Here is a 15025-nt window from a genome sequence, read left to right on the forward strand (position 1 = left end):
TCATTAAAAGAAACACCCTGTGCCATGATTCCAGAAATGGGGGGATTGATTTCAATATTTCAGCAGTGCATGCACCGGCTAGTCAACTGGAATTTTTCTACACATTTCAGAACCTGCCCTGTGACAATGGGGTGCACTTACTTCTCCGGCACCCCCCAACATTGTACCTGCCGTACGTGGCGTCGTACATCCCAGCCCTTCTCTGAACAGCGTGGATTGCGGCGGAAACTGCTATGATTTGTTTGCAAAAGCGCTTTGCAGAGAAAAACTCTGCCTCCTCATCTGACTTGGCTCTGCATGGCAACACCCTCTGCGTTCCATGATGGGCTTTCCCCAACTCCTTGGGGTGGCTACGGGTGAACACCCGCTGCTGCCTTTGTCCAAACTGCCGGGCCACATTCTTGGAAGGGACACCAGAGGTCATCTAGCCCAGCCCCCATGCAATGCGCTTATTTCGCAGCAGGAAATAGCTGTGAGTCACTCCAGGCTGCAAATCAACCGACCAATTTGGGGCACAAATTTTAATTCCGGATTAGGGGACCGTTTTTCACCCAAGGGCCCTATTCCTCTCCCCAGGGGCCACATGGAAGCAAAAGTGGGTGGGGCCATGAAATTGGTTTTTAACCCTTACCCGGTAGGCTAGTTTCTACAGACACTCGCACTCGCCTCTCTGGCTTCCATCGAAACCAGAGCAGAGTTCAAAGATACAGTACAGCCAGGGAAAAACAGTTGGGGTGCGAAACAGGGCCGGTGAAGGGTGGGTCCTAGGGGAAGGTTCCAAGGGCCACATAGAGAAGCCTGGAGGGCCATGCTGCTCAAGGTTCCCTAATCATGTTTCACAGAATCTGATGGTGGATGACGGATTCAGCAAATTCATGGAGCAGGGGGCCTGTGGATGGCGATAAGCTACAATGGTCCAGATGGAACCTGCCCATTCAGAAGCAGTCTACCTCAGAATGCCAGGGGCTGGGAAGCAGCAGTGCGGCAGGAGAGATGCCTGGGGCACCTGATTGACACCTGTGGAATTGAGGGAGGATGACACTCTGGACTCCATATAGGTAAGTAAATTTTTATTTATACCCCGCCCTCCCTGGCCAAGGGCTCAGGGCGGCTGACATCAAATATCAAATACATTAAAACACAATCAAACAATTGATTAAAATACAGCTTAACAATTAAAATCAGGATAAAATTAAATGACTGCCCACGATTTACAACCATAGGGGTCGGGAACCTCAAGTATTCCTCAGGGCCAGCTATCCATTTTGGTCCTACATGAGCGGAAAAATGGGCCAAAGAGGTAATTTATAGAGGGGGTCAAACTGGGCCTGGATTGAAGGCCAGGAGGAACAGCTCCATCTTGCAGTCCCTGTGGAGGGATGTCAAGTCCCGCAGGGCCCTGGTCTCCTGCAACAGAGCGTTCCACCAGGCTGGGGCCAAAGCCAAAAAGGCCCTGGCCCTGGTTGAGGCCAGTTTAACCTCCCTGAGGCCCAGGACCTCCAAGATGATATTATTTGCAGACTGTAAGGTCCTCCGCGGGGCATACCAGGAGAGGCGGTCCTGTAAGTAGGAGGGTCCTAGGCCGTAAAAGGCTTTCAAGGTTAAAACCAGTACCTTAAACCTGACCCTATACACGACAGGACCTAACGGTCAGGGGTCCCTTTACCTTTAGAGTCCCCATTAGCTAGATCAGGCCAAAGGAGACCCCCCCTAGTGTCGCACCCTCTTCTCGCCTGGCCACCCCAAAAGTGCACAAGCAGGGCATGAGATGCGCTAGCCGTCAGCTGAAGCTGGAGAAGCAGCGAATTTAATCCTGCCCTAGTCGTGCCTTGAATTTTGGATTCGCTATTCGGCTCCTTGCTGTGAAACAGCTCAGAGAGAGTTATACCGCTGAACTGCCTATACAGTCAATTTTTTGAAAGTATACATATTTACACTCACATTAATTTAGGGAAAGAGACATATAGAAGGATTGTATGACACCGGGGGAGGGGGGGAGAGAAATCTGCCTTTTGGGATGCAGAAAAGAGGCCCTGAAATAGCTCTCCATTTGTACCGAGAGCTCTCTGCAAGAAAACAAGTTTGCATTACTAGGGTGGGAGGAATCAACGCAGAGGGAAGAATGGAAAACTGCAGGGCTGACAAACCCTCCGAGCAGCAAGAAGCTGAGCTCGAGAGAAGAATCTTGCTAAAAAGCCACTAATTGCAGAAAAAAATTATTAGCATAAACTATGACACAAATTTAGCTCAATTATCGCTGACTCCCTTTGCTGGAGTTATAATTAAAAATCCACAGAGCTGGCAGTAAAAACCCAGAGAGAAGGAGACCTTCCTAAAAATAAAATATAAATAAATTGAGCACATCCCCATATTCTTTGGAGACAATAAAACAAAGGGGGCACAAGGGATTTCAGGGTGGGTCCCGGGAGACCCGAGTTCAAATCTAATCCTGTGGAGTCAGCCTTGGCTAAGTCACTAGCTCTCAAGCTCAGTTTCCCCAGTGTAAAAAATACATCTAAATATATTAGTGGGTTTCCTCTCCCCCATTGTAGTTTCTGAACTGTCTTCAAGGGCAGCCCCATGTGGAGCATAGGGCAGTAGCCAAGCCTAGAGTTAACCAGGGCATGGATGATTGACACACAATCCTCCAGGATATCAGGGGTGAAAAAGCGAAGGGTTGCCAAGCACTTTGAATAACAAAAAAGTGGTACTACCAACATGAGAAGTCACCTCTTTTTCCCCAGTTTCCCTTGAAAGCTTCTACCTATATGGCTGGGCAAGAGTGAACAAAACATCCGGGAAGTCCAAAGTAATAATATATCGCAGGGGTCGGGATCCTGTACTCTCCAAATGCTGTTGGACTCCCAATGGCTCCAGCCACCATTGGCCAACCATCAGGAATTACAGGAACTGCAGTCTGGCCAAACATCTGGAGGGCCACAGGCTCCCGGGCTTCGTACTTTCGGAACTGTTCCTCTGGGCATGCACAAAGGGCCTTACCCTCACCGCTTGACAACTGCCACCTGCCCTGCTCCCCCTTACATATCAGGCAGAGACCTCTGTCCCAGACGGACAACAAAAGGATCACAGAGACCTCCGCCCAACATGTATTTATTTCAGAAATGAAATTTTGCTTTTGCCAACCAGGTGCCCCAAAGATGCAATGTTAGAAATGAGCCAGGCACATTTTGAGACCGGCGCGGATCAAACTGCGATCTCTGGATGCCAGCTTGGCGACTGACATCTCCATCTGGCTGGCCCCTCCAGCTTTCTTAAGCAGAAAGAGCTTATTTGCTGCATTTATATTCCATCCGTTTCTACAAAGTAGTACCCTATAAGGAAGGTTAAGAGGCTGTGACTGGTCCAAGGTCACCCAGCGAACTTCATGGCTGGGTGGGGATTTCGACCCTGATCTCCCAGCTCCCAGTCCGACACTCTAACCACTACACCACACTGCCTTCCACCACTGCTATGGGACAGTATAATAAAAATTTCTATAGTTGTTGTTTTTTTAAGTGCCCAGAGATTGCGTTTTGGGACCATAACCTAGGTCTAAGGTGCCATTTGGCGGTCAGCTTAAATATTTGCGTTTCTAACACTGCCTGGTCCCACAGGACTCTACTTAAGTGACTGACCACACTGGTTAGGAATAAAGATTCCAAGACCAGAGGCAGTATACCATAAGGATTGGCCGGGGGCCCAGCTGTGAGAGTTGTAGTCCAAACAGTCTGCAGGTCGCCTGGTTGCCAAGACCTGGTTTAAACGGACTACACACCCTCATTCTGCTTAACCTCAGCTAACCTCGGTTTCCAAACAAAGGTCCGTATAGTCAAAGCTCTGGTTTTCCCAGTAGTGATGTATGGAAGTGAGAACTGGACCATAAAGAAGGCTGATCGCCGAAGAATGGATGCTTTTGAATTCTGGTGCTGGAGGAGACTCTTGAGAGTCCCATGGACTGCAAGAAGATCAACTTCTCCATTCTGAAGGAAATCAGCCCTGAGTGCTCACTGGAAGGACAGATCCTGAAGCTGAGGCTCCAATACTTTGGCAACCTCATGAGAAGAGAAGACTCCCTGGAAAAGACCCTGATGTTGGGAAAGATGGAGGGCGCAAGGAGAAGGGGACGACAGAGGACGAGATGGTGGGACAGTGTTCTTCTCGAAGCTACCAGCATGAGTTTGACCCAACTGTGGGAGGCAGTGGAAGACAGGAGTGCCTGGCGTGTTCTGGTCCAGGGGGTCACGAAGAGTCGGACACGACTAAACAACTAAACAACAACAACCTCGGTTTCAAAGCGACAACCTAACCAAGAAGAGACTTGGCCCCCAAATAAACTTCTCACCCTGGGGTGCAATTCGCCAGAAGAGCTGCCCAGTTTGGCCCAGCTGTGCAAAACAGTCTATCAGAAAAGCTGAAAATAAGTATTATCTGCAGTGGCTGGGAATTCCAGAAAGCAGGAGCAAAGAGTGGTTGTTTTTCAAGCATCAGCATAGAGTCGGCTCTACCAGGCAGGCTCCGGAGAGGGGGGCACCCCCCCAAGCCTCTCCTTTCTCCTCCTCCTCCTCCCCGCATTCGATGCGTGAGTGCCCACGCATACCGATCCAGAGGCACGCACAACTGCACCAGCACCCTCTCGCACATACCAATACAAAACCCACACCTCTCTCGCATATAAAATCGAGATCATCAATAGACGCTGCGCCTTGCGCATACCAATGCCCTCCCAGGCCTGCCAGTTAAACACCTTTGCATGTTGAGGATGGCATGGAAAGGGCTGGGGGGCCAGGAGACTTTGGAGCAGAAGGCGGGTGTTTCTTTGGGGGGGAGGAAGAGAGGAGGGAGACCCACTCCATCGGGGACTTGTGCCCGCCTGAAACTTTCAGGCCAGGAAGGCGGGGTGTGTTTTTTGGGGAAAGGTGAATCTGTTTGGTGCGCCAGCGACAGCCACAACAACAAAAGGGGTGAAAGCGACTAACTAGGACGAGGGGGAAGACTGGGGGAAAGGCAGCCTGCAACTGGGGAGAGATCACCCCGCAGAGGGCGCCCAGGAAGAGCAGAAGGGCACACAAATTAGTTTCCAAAGGAGAGTTCAGGTAGGTAGGCAGCTTAAAGATTATTGGCACGGCAGCGCATCACTGCACCAAAAAAAAAAAAAAAAACCCTGAGAAGAGATAAAGTAGCCAAAAGAGCTAGAAGGAAAGCTTTCTTTGAAACGCCGATATTGCATTCCTAGCGGCAAACATTTTAAGCAGCCACAAGACCAGAATTTCCCAAGGTTTATATGAGCAACGCCGGGGCTATCGCTAAAGCGAGACAAGATTTTTTGGGGGTGCAGAGAATCAGAGCACGATTCCTGGGGTGCGCACACCCCATCGTCCCTTGCCAAGCCACAGAGAACGGAGAGTGCAACTTGCGGAACCTGCTCAGTCGGCGGCATCCTTGAGAGGGATCTGAAAAGCACCCCTCCAAACACCCACAGCTGATAGGGCAATGAAATGTTTGGGGCCAGACCTCCAGAAAGACTGTCCCGGGCACGGCAGAGAAAGTTGGAGGGGGGGGGGCGGTTGTTCAAACAACACGGGAAATTAAAGAAAGCCCAAAGGGTTTTGAAAACACATGCAAGGCTTGAAAAAGAACTGTGGTATAAAACCAGGATTTGATGGAAAGAAATAAACAAGTGGGCCCTGCAACAAAAAGTTGCAGCGCAGTGTGTTGCTGCCCAGCCAGCCATGCCTTCTTCCAGGACACTCCATTGCATCTCTCCTCCCCGTTACTCTTCAGTCTGCTCTGCCCCTCCAAATCAGGGGTCAAGTCATGTCGTACCTGCTGCCTGCCAACTCCCTCTTATGCAGGGACCTGGCGGTGTTTTAATTGCATAAAGACTTTCAATCAGAGAGAGAAATTCAGCAGAAAATGAAAGGGAAATAAATGCCCTTTTGCCCAGAAACACGCCCCAAGTGGCAGAGAAGACACCCAGCTGAGAAACAGGGATTAGGAAACGCTGGATTGCACTCTACCAACATCATTAATGCCACCATCTCTGACAGCAGCGGGCAAGGAAGAGAAGCCCCTGGAGGACAAGGATCTCCCATTCATTCCAAAGGAACCATTCATTCCACACAGAGCCCCTCAAAGTATTCGGATTCATTTGGCTTCTTCCTGGGGCCACTGTGCCCCACAACCCAGATGCAGCTTTCATCTCATGTGAGGGTCTCCCTTCCCATGCCCTGAAACCGGAGGGGATTTGAAAGCAGGCTGGGAAGGTTTTGGTGTGGTTTCAGGAAGCCTCCCCAACCTGTTTAATCAGAAGAAGATGTGTGCAAGCATCTCTTCAACCACATCCGGCTCTTAGAAGCTGCTCCACAGACTTGGGTCCACCTAGCTCAGAACTGCCTACACGAACTGGCAGCCGCTCTCCAGGGTTGCAACTAGAAAAGAGACCTTTCTCATTCTCACCTGCCGGGGACTGAACCAGAGACCTTCTCCGTGCAAGTAAGATACTCTACCGCTGAGCCTGCCTTCAATCTGGCCCTGAGACAACCTGCACCGATTTCCCCACCCCAACAAAAACTTGCAGGGGGCTCAGCGGCACAGAGCACATGTTGCCAGAAATGGCAAACCCTTTCCTTTTAAACCTGGCAAGTAAGGAAGGGGGAGATTGATTTATTTTAAAGAATACAAACCATTTGCTTTCTGCGGTTTTAATCAAAACTTTGGGGGTGGGGGGCAGGGTTGAAGAAAAGTTCTGCTAGCTCCTAAAATAAAAGAGCATTTTTTTTTACAAGAGGGTTTCCTGCTGGCAGCCCAGACTCGAAGGGAAGTGTAGCGCACAAGGCTGGACCATCCACCATCAAACACACTGCCCATCACTTCTAGCACATCTGAAGGTCTGATAGAAACATGGGGAGGCTTTCCCCTCCTCCCCACCCCACCCTGGGGCATGCAAAAGGTCCAGGGTTCAAGTCATAGCTGGAAAAGACTCCTGGCTGAGCCACTGTGGACAACACTGAGTTAAGTGAACCAACGGGCAGCTTCCAACATTCTTGGCCAGAAGTAATATTAGCTTGCCAAAAAGCAGTCCAATACGTGGCTGTTTCACAAGCCCAGTTAAAGGTGTGGAAGCGAGGAAGGGACACACACCTGTGTTATAACGAGTCCCTGAAAATGATAGCCAGGAGGATGAAGGCGACTCTCCGGAGCTTTCTGCTCTGGTTTTAGTTATCCCTGAGCTCTCCAAAGCCCTCAACATCCAGGTTCTGGCAGAAGCTCCACACGAGACGCCCAAGCTGTATACCTGCATGCAACCGGATTCTGAAGCTCTGCAACCCAAACACCTTTTGACATCTGCGTTCCTTCCACAAAAGCCCAGCTAAACCTGGAACACTGTTTCCAAAAATGCCACCTTTGGATCTCAGGAACAAATGCACACACTGCAAAGTCTGAGTTCCCTCGCTTTGCTTCTGCCCTAAGCAAAAAAACCCGAAAGCATCCCTTTCCAAAGCTGGAAACTCTGCCAGGACAACAACTTCGTTCGTGAGGATCCAACCAACTCAGCCGAGTTGGCCTGTCCAGCCTTGAGCTTTGCAATGCTTGACCCCAGCACTCAAGACCTGCAAACCTGTTTTCTGCCATCAGCTGCTGGACGGGCAAAGTTGCGGTGAACGGAGGCTGCAACCTCTGAGCACGTGCAGAGTGCCTTTCCCCTCCCTGCTCACTGCACTCGAGACGCCTGCAGCTGAGAGGGGGAGAAAGCAGCCAGCAAAGCTTCAGCCCCAGCACCAATTTCACAGAATTAACCAATTCTTGGCTCAGTGCAGAGAAGGTATCATAGAAAACAGTGGCCACGATTCAGAACCTCAAGGACCAAATTGGGGGCAGGCGATGCACTTCTTGGCTGATTCAGATTTCACCAGGGTGACTGCCTAGTTGACAGTTCAGCGGCGAGTCGATTTATTTATTTGCTCATGCCTATCTTTTGCTTCTGGTGGAGCAAAAACAAGCAACAATTGTTTCCTGCCCTCCTTCGCCCAGGAAAAAAAGCCCTCAATTTTGGCACAAAGCAAGGATGGGACCATGCAGCCCACTCTGGGCAAACACAGAAGTCACCAGACAAGACGCCGGCAGTTTGGTCTTTGGCACCCCAGAAAGATAAGGGGAGAGGAGCATCCCAGGCCAAATTTTACAGGAAGCAAACTTCTCACTTACCTTTTTCGCTTTGGCTGGATCCTGTAAAAAGCTCCTGTTAAGTCACTCACTGAACCCACCACCCTGGATTATGGGGTTCAAGCAAGAATTATGGGGGTTGCCTTGCTTCTTCTGAAGTGGGGGGAATGACTCAGCCCACCCCTCCAAGCCTAAATCTTATCGGAAGTTGGGCACAGGGGAAACCCCACACTGGGGGAAACGGAAGGAGGACCCCACAGAATCAAGGGCAGGGAGCATCTCTGCCAACGGCAGCACGGGGCAGAGGGACCCGGCAGCGCAGCCAGGAAGCAGCCAAGCGCCACCATCCAGGCCAGACTCCCAAGTCTTTGACTCTGCATCCCCAGACAAACAAGGGAAGGAGGCTTCAGACATTCCTTCACAACAGCTTGACCCGTCTATGGGTGCCCACCCAGTGCCTCATGCAAGTCACATGACCCCAGGAGCCCCCCCCCCCTTTCAGGGAGACATCCACCCCCACTAGGAACTTTGTGGTTCCTTCCTATATGGGGTTCTCTTTCCCCGCCATTATCTGAGACATCACAGCTGCTCCAGACAATTCAGACGAGCCGGGTCACAGCTTCAGGGTAGCCTCACCACTCCCTCCACCACCCCCCCATGTAAAAAAGTGGGTGCACCCACTTTCAGGCAGCCTCCATCGAAGCCCCCTCGCTTCCTGCATTGCAGGGGGTTGAGCTGGATGACCCTGCGGGGTCCCGTCTCGTCCTAGATCCTCCACCCAGTCCCAACTTCGCGCCTCCGTCCCACTTTATTCACAACCGTCTTTCTGCTCCTCACCCCAAACCCCGTCTAGGGGCTCCCCCAAAAGGAGGCTCCAGCTTTCAGAAGAGCTTTCCTGCGCCACCTTTCTCCCCCCCATCTTCTCACCCTCCCCCCCAACCCCACGTTGCTCTACGGGGCCCCCAAAACTTTTCCCCTCTTCGTCCCTGAACCCTCACCCTCGGGGGGTGGGGTGGGGGTCCCCCAACCACCTCGCCTCCCGCTCAGGCGCTCTCGGATTCCCCCCCTCCAATCCGCCCCCAAACTTTCCCCGACGACCCCACCCCAACGCGCCCGGCGCGCACGTGCTCCGCTCCGGGGCCGCCGGGGGCTCGTCGGGGCGCGCCAAGCTCCCCGCGTCTCACTCACCGGGCGCGCATGATGGCAGCACAAGCAGAAGAAGCGGCGGTGGCGGCGGCGGCGCCCGCCTCCTCCTCCTCCTCCCCGCGCCCGGGACGCCCCCGCCGGGATCTGCCCGTCCAGCGCGGCCTCGGGGCGGCCCGGCGGGGAGGCTCCGCCATAGAGCGGGCGATCGAGGGGGCGAGCCGGCCAGGCGCGCACGAGGAAGGGAAGGGAGGCGGGCCGGCCGGCCGGCGAAGGCGCGTCCGCCCCGGCGAGCCCCGGCTGCGCTGCGCTCTCGCTGGAGCGGGTGCAGAAGCAGCAGGCGCCGCCGGCGCGGCTGCCTTTCACATGGTGATGAGCGGGCGCGGCGCTGCGCATACTGATGCCGCCTCCGCCCCTCCGCCGACTGGACGGGGGGGGGCGGGGGAGGGGAGGAGGAGGAGGGAGGGGGGGTCGGCCCGAGCCGAAGTTGAGCGGCCAGGGCGCTCTGTACGCGCGCAGGGGCGCTCATCTCCACGCGCGCACGCACCAAACACACACAGGCGCGCCGCTGGATTCTGGAAATGCGCGCAGGTTCGAAGCGGGCAGGCAAGGAAGATGGATAACCGCCTTTTGTTCTTGTTGCGTGAATAAATACGAGCAGGAGTTGATCAATAGACAGCTGATGGATAATGGGAAAGGGATTTTTTAAAATAATAATAATAATAATAAATTGTAATTGTAATATAAGGAATGGAACGGGGGTCAGAAATCAAAATGTAATAGCAAGCAGTGGGGGAAAGCAGGGACGCGTCTAGGACGCAAAGCGAGAAGTCAACTTTTGGGGGAGAGTGTGTTAAATTTGATGTGATTTGGCACTGATGTCGTCCAAAATTGGGAAAACTAATAAATTTTATTTGGCAAAAGGAAGAAGAAGAAATGGGTGCAGACCAAAGCCAAAAAGCGTCCATGCATTGAAAGAAGAGTGGCAACCATAGAATCAGAATTGTAGAGTAGTGAGGGTTCCCCCAAGGCCATCTAGTCCACACACACACACACACACCCGCACTGTAGGAATGTAGAAGCAACACCAAAGGTGTTTAATCAATTCTTTACTTTTATACAAAGCCAGTTGTTGGAATTGCCTCTGAGCATACCAAGAGTTTGCACTCAAATACATGAATTCAACATGGGTTTCTGCTGGATCATGGAGCTCCCCTTTGTGGCTAGTTACATTTTATTTGCCAAATATTCCTCTCACTTGCGCTCTTGAATGAATCATTATTCACTATAAAGGTTTGTTCCTTGTGTTAAGGTAAGGGAGGTCAGTGTCTCCTGTCAGGGTTTTCCATTTATTTATTCTAATTCTTATTCTTGTTATTACGGGTTCCACGTATTATAGCTTACAATTCCTGTTTCTTTTTCCTATGGAAGTTAGTAGACATTACAGGGGTCAGCAAACTTTTCCAGCAGGGGGTCGGTCCACTGTCCCTCAGACCTTGTGGGGGGCCAGACTATATTTTTTGGGGAAAATAATGAACGAATTCCTATGCCCCACAAATAACCCAGAGATGCATTTTAAATAAAAGGACACATTCTACTCATGTAAAAACACGCTGATTCCCAGACCGTCCATGGGCCAGATTTAGAAGGGAATTGGGCTGGATCTGGCCCCCGGGCCTTAGTTTGCCTACCCATGGTATGTTGTTGTTGTTTAGTCGTTTAGTCATGTCCGACTCTTCATGACCCCCTGGACCAGAGCATGCCAGGCACTCCTGTCTTCCACTGCCACCCGCAGTTTGGTCAGACTCATGTTTGTAGCTTTGAGAACGCTGTCTAACCATCTCGTCCTCTGTCGTCACCTTCTCCTTCTGCCCTCCATCTTTCCCAACATCAGGGTCTTTTCCAGTGAGTCTTCTCTTCTCATGAGGTGGCCAAAGTATTGGAGCCTCAGCTTCACGATCTGTCCTTCCAGTGAGCACTCAGGGCTGATTTCCTTCAGAATGGAGAGGTTTGATCTTCTTGCAGTCCATGGGACTCTCAAGAGTCTCCTCCAGCACCATAATTCAAAAGCGTCAATTCTTCGGCGATCAGCCTTCTTTATGGTCACAACAACCAAAATAAACATGACGACATAATTTGGCCTGGATTGTCTTGGGACCTGGCAGTTTGCCCCACCTATCTTATCTATCTGAACCCTGAGGTCATTTTGGGGAGCCCATTTTCGGTTCCCTAAATGAGTACCAGAGGAATGAAAAGCCTTTTTGGTGGTGGCACCCTCTCTTTCCAGAAAACCCTGCTTCGCAACTACGCCAAAGTATTTTCAACACCAGATCTTTCAAACTTGCTTCAGTTTTCTAAATCTATACCAGTTCTTAGGTTTAGCTTAGCTTTCGGTTTGTGCGGTGTATTGTCTGTTCCTAATCTGTTTTATTTCATTTTGTAAAAACAAAGCACCTCTGTTATAGGGTGGTTTATAATCATCGTAATAAAATCAAGGGTGGTTCACCTTTTGTCTTCTGGCTCATGTTGGACTCCATTTCCCATCAGCCCCTCTGCCAGCAGGGCCAAAGTTCAGGGAGGCTGAGAGTTGTGGTCCAAAATGTTCTGGAAGGCATCAAGTTTGCTACCAAAGGTCACCATTTTTATGTTGTGTACCACCCTGAAATATGCAGATGAAGGGCAATATACAAATTTAATAAATCATCATCATCATAATCACAGTGTAAAAACAAGAGGGGGAGTGCACATTATAAAATGAATGAGGTGAGAAGTAAAATGAGTTTAATTAAGCACAAATCACATTTAAAAAAGTACTCTATGCTTTGGAGAAAATATGTTTATCGTGGCTAGAGTGTTTTGTGTGTGTGTGTGTGCGCACACATACACATTAGATAAATAAATAAGCCTGGTTGTCGACCCAACAAATAAGACAATTGCCAAGTCCAACTCAACCACTTACATACCTAAATCTTAATTTTAAATTTCCAGTTTTATACGTAGCAGTTAATCATAACGAGAAATTCGACATGAAAGAAATAAAACTGAAATAATCAAGCTTTTCCAGTAGAGTCTAGGTTGTGGGCAATGCCACCTCTACTCAGAGAAGACCCACTGGAAATAAAGGGCATGACTTAAGCCTATTGATTTCAATAGCTAGACCTAAGTTGGCTATCAGCCACGTTTGCATAAACTTTATAAAATGGGACTTGTGCCTTAGGAACTCTTCTCAATGTGTGATAGCCATATTAAGACGGTATTTTTTGAAAACCCAGCCTTGTCATTTGACATTCTGAGCAATACTTTTTTCTCCAATGTGTCAAGAACAATGGACAACTAAATGGAATGAAACAGCATTGAACTGCTGACTAATGGCATCAAGTATTTGACAACGGAAAGCATGTGAGATTTCAATTTTAATTCACTTGAAACACATTTTGATTGACCAATGCTCCCAACTTTAATATGAGTTCCACATTTTGAGGGTCAGTGTCTCATTCGGTATTACCTTTCAGCATCTTGCAATATCTGAAGAGGAAGTTTCCAATATTTGCAAACATTCCATTCCATCTTAAGCTCATTTTCCTCCACGGACAGAAATTCCCAGCCTCATTCCCCTCCGTCCTCCAGCCCTCGATTTAAATCAATGGTTCACAAGTTTTTTTGGGGGGTCCATCGCCCTCTTGGTCCCATAAACACATCCCCAATGCCCCCTACCCCGTAAAAAAGCATCATTCCAAATAGCTGCTTGCACAACCCTCTAAGAAAGATAACACCACAAAATTCAAAGCAGTAACAATTCCGCATTTTATTCAAAATCCAATTAAAACTCTTTAGTTGGTGAAATTAAGTGGGGAAATTCAGAACCAGCAAGACCAGACTTTCCTGAAAGGTTGGAAGAAATTTATGATATACTTGAGAGAGAATTGTAATCAACTGACATGGCTTGCAGGATTGCCAGACGTTTTGTAAGGAGAAACTATATGAATTATTGCGAAAAAGGACTAAGAAGGAGTTCATTTAGGATTTGGATTTTATAGCAGTAACTATTAAAATAAAAATGCAAAATCAGAAAGAAAGTTAGAAAACCATTAGTCGAGGTTGACAGAAGTCCTAGGCTGTGATAGGCAAAGGTTTGTTATATTGTATGAGATGGGGTGCTACGTTTGGAAAACATGTGCAAAAACCAATAAAAATTACAGTGGATGCTTGGGTTGTGAACGTGATCCATGTGGGAGGCACGTTCGCAACCCGCAGCATCCGCAACCCACGGTCCTGCTCCGGTGCTTTTGTGCAAAGCGTGATTTAGTGTCTTTGCGCAAGCGCCGAAACCCGGAAGTAATCCGTTCCAGTACTTCCGGGTTTGGTGCATTGCGCAACCCGAAAACACATAACCTGAAGCGTCTGTAACCCGAGGTATGACTGTATATATATAAAAACCTCTTTAGTCAAGTTAATTCAACAAAACCGACGCGCTTGACGCAGGGATACAAGTTCTGCAAAGTCTGATAGTCTTTTACATCGCCCTCGCCTCTTAGCGCCCACCCTGGGTAATCCTACCAACCCCCAGGGGGCGCTGCTGAACACTGTGGGAACCACTGATTTGAATGGTGAGACTGGGGACCAACATCAGCCACCTAAGGCTGGTGGGCTTCCAGCTGCTGGACTGCAACGCCCATCAACTGTGCTGTCTGGGGCTGATGGGAGTTGTAGTCCAAAAAAGGGGAAAAGCTAGAGGGCACCAGGTTGATGAAGGCTGGCCTAAAATGAATTGCCTCTCCCCTGCCCCCATCCACCAATACTGCCAGAACCAGTGTGGTGTAGCGGGTAGAGCAGTGTTCCCCAAAATTGGGTCTCCAGCTGTATTTTGGACTACAAATCCCATCATCCCTGCTAGTTTGGGAGGGGGCTGCGGGAAACTCACGTTTGAGGAAATCCAGGGTTAATGTGTTGGGCTAGGACCGGGGAGATCAGGGTTCAAATTCCCACTCGTCCACAAAGTTCACTGGATGAACTTGGGCCGGTCGCTGCCTCTCAGCCCAACCTACCTCACAGGGCTGTTGTCTGGAGGAACCATGTGTGCCACCTTGGGCTCCTCGAAGAAAAAGGTGGGATATAAATACATATATATAGTAAGACATGGAGTTTTCTTGGCAGGGATCCCGGAGTGGCTTGCTGGTTCCTGCTCCAGGTGGATCACGTTTGGTCAAAACTCTCCACTATGACCTGTCCATCTTGGGTGGCCCTGCACGGCATAGTTCATAGCTTCTCTGAGTTATTCAAGCCCCTTCGCCATGGCAAGGCAGACGGCATCTTAAAAAGCAGAGACATCACCTTGCCGACAAAGGTCCGTATAGTTAAAGCCATGGTTTTCCCAGTAGTGATGTATGGAAGTGAGAGCTGGACCATCAAGAAGGCTGATCGCCGAAGAATGGATGCTTTTGAATTCTGGTGATGGAGGAGACTCTTGAGAGTCCCATGGACTGCAAGAAGCTCAAACCTATCCATTCTGAAGGAAATCAGCCCTGAGTGCTCACTGGAAGGACAGATCCTGAAGCTGAAGCTCCAATACTTTGGCCACCTCATGAGAAGAGAAGACTCCCTGGAAAAGACCCTGATGCTGGGAAAGATGGAGGGCAGAAGGAGAAGGGGACGACAGAGGACGAGATGGTTGGACAGTGTTCTCGAAGCTACAAACATGAATCTGACCAAACTGCGGGTG

General features: G+C 49.9%; 1 protein-coding gene across 3 annotated transcripts in view; it reads right to left on the bottom strand.

Annotated features, from left to right (window-relative positions):
* The window catches only part of NPAS1 (neuronal PAS domain protein 1), a 96206-nt gene extending 86518 nt beyond the window's left edge, over window positions 1-9688 (bottom strand). Inside the window, exon 1 of one of the 3 annotated variants that reach the window (XM_083455016.1) lies at window positions 9352-9688. The gene's annotated coding sequence lies outside the window, so the exon portion shown is untranslated. Of the gene's footprint in view, window positions 1-8205; window positions 8225-9351 lie in introns of those variants that run through there. The other 2 variants (XM_083455017.1, XM_083455018.1) reach the window with 2 other exon arrangements.
* Between the last annotated feature and the right edge of the window lie 5337 nt (window positions 9689-15025).

The sequence above is a fragment of the Podarcis tiliguerta genome, assembly GCF_965153285.1.
Source record: "Podarcis tiliguerta genome assembly, chromosome: 8".
Lineage (NCBI taxonomy): Eukaryota > Metazoa > Chordata > Lepidosauria > Squamata > Lacertidae > Podarcis > Podarcis tiliguerta.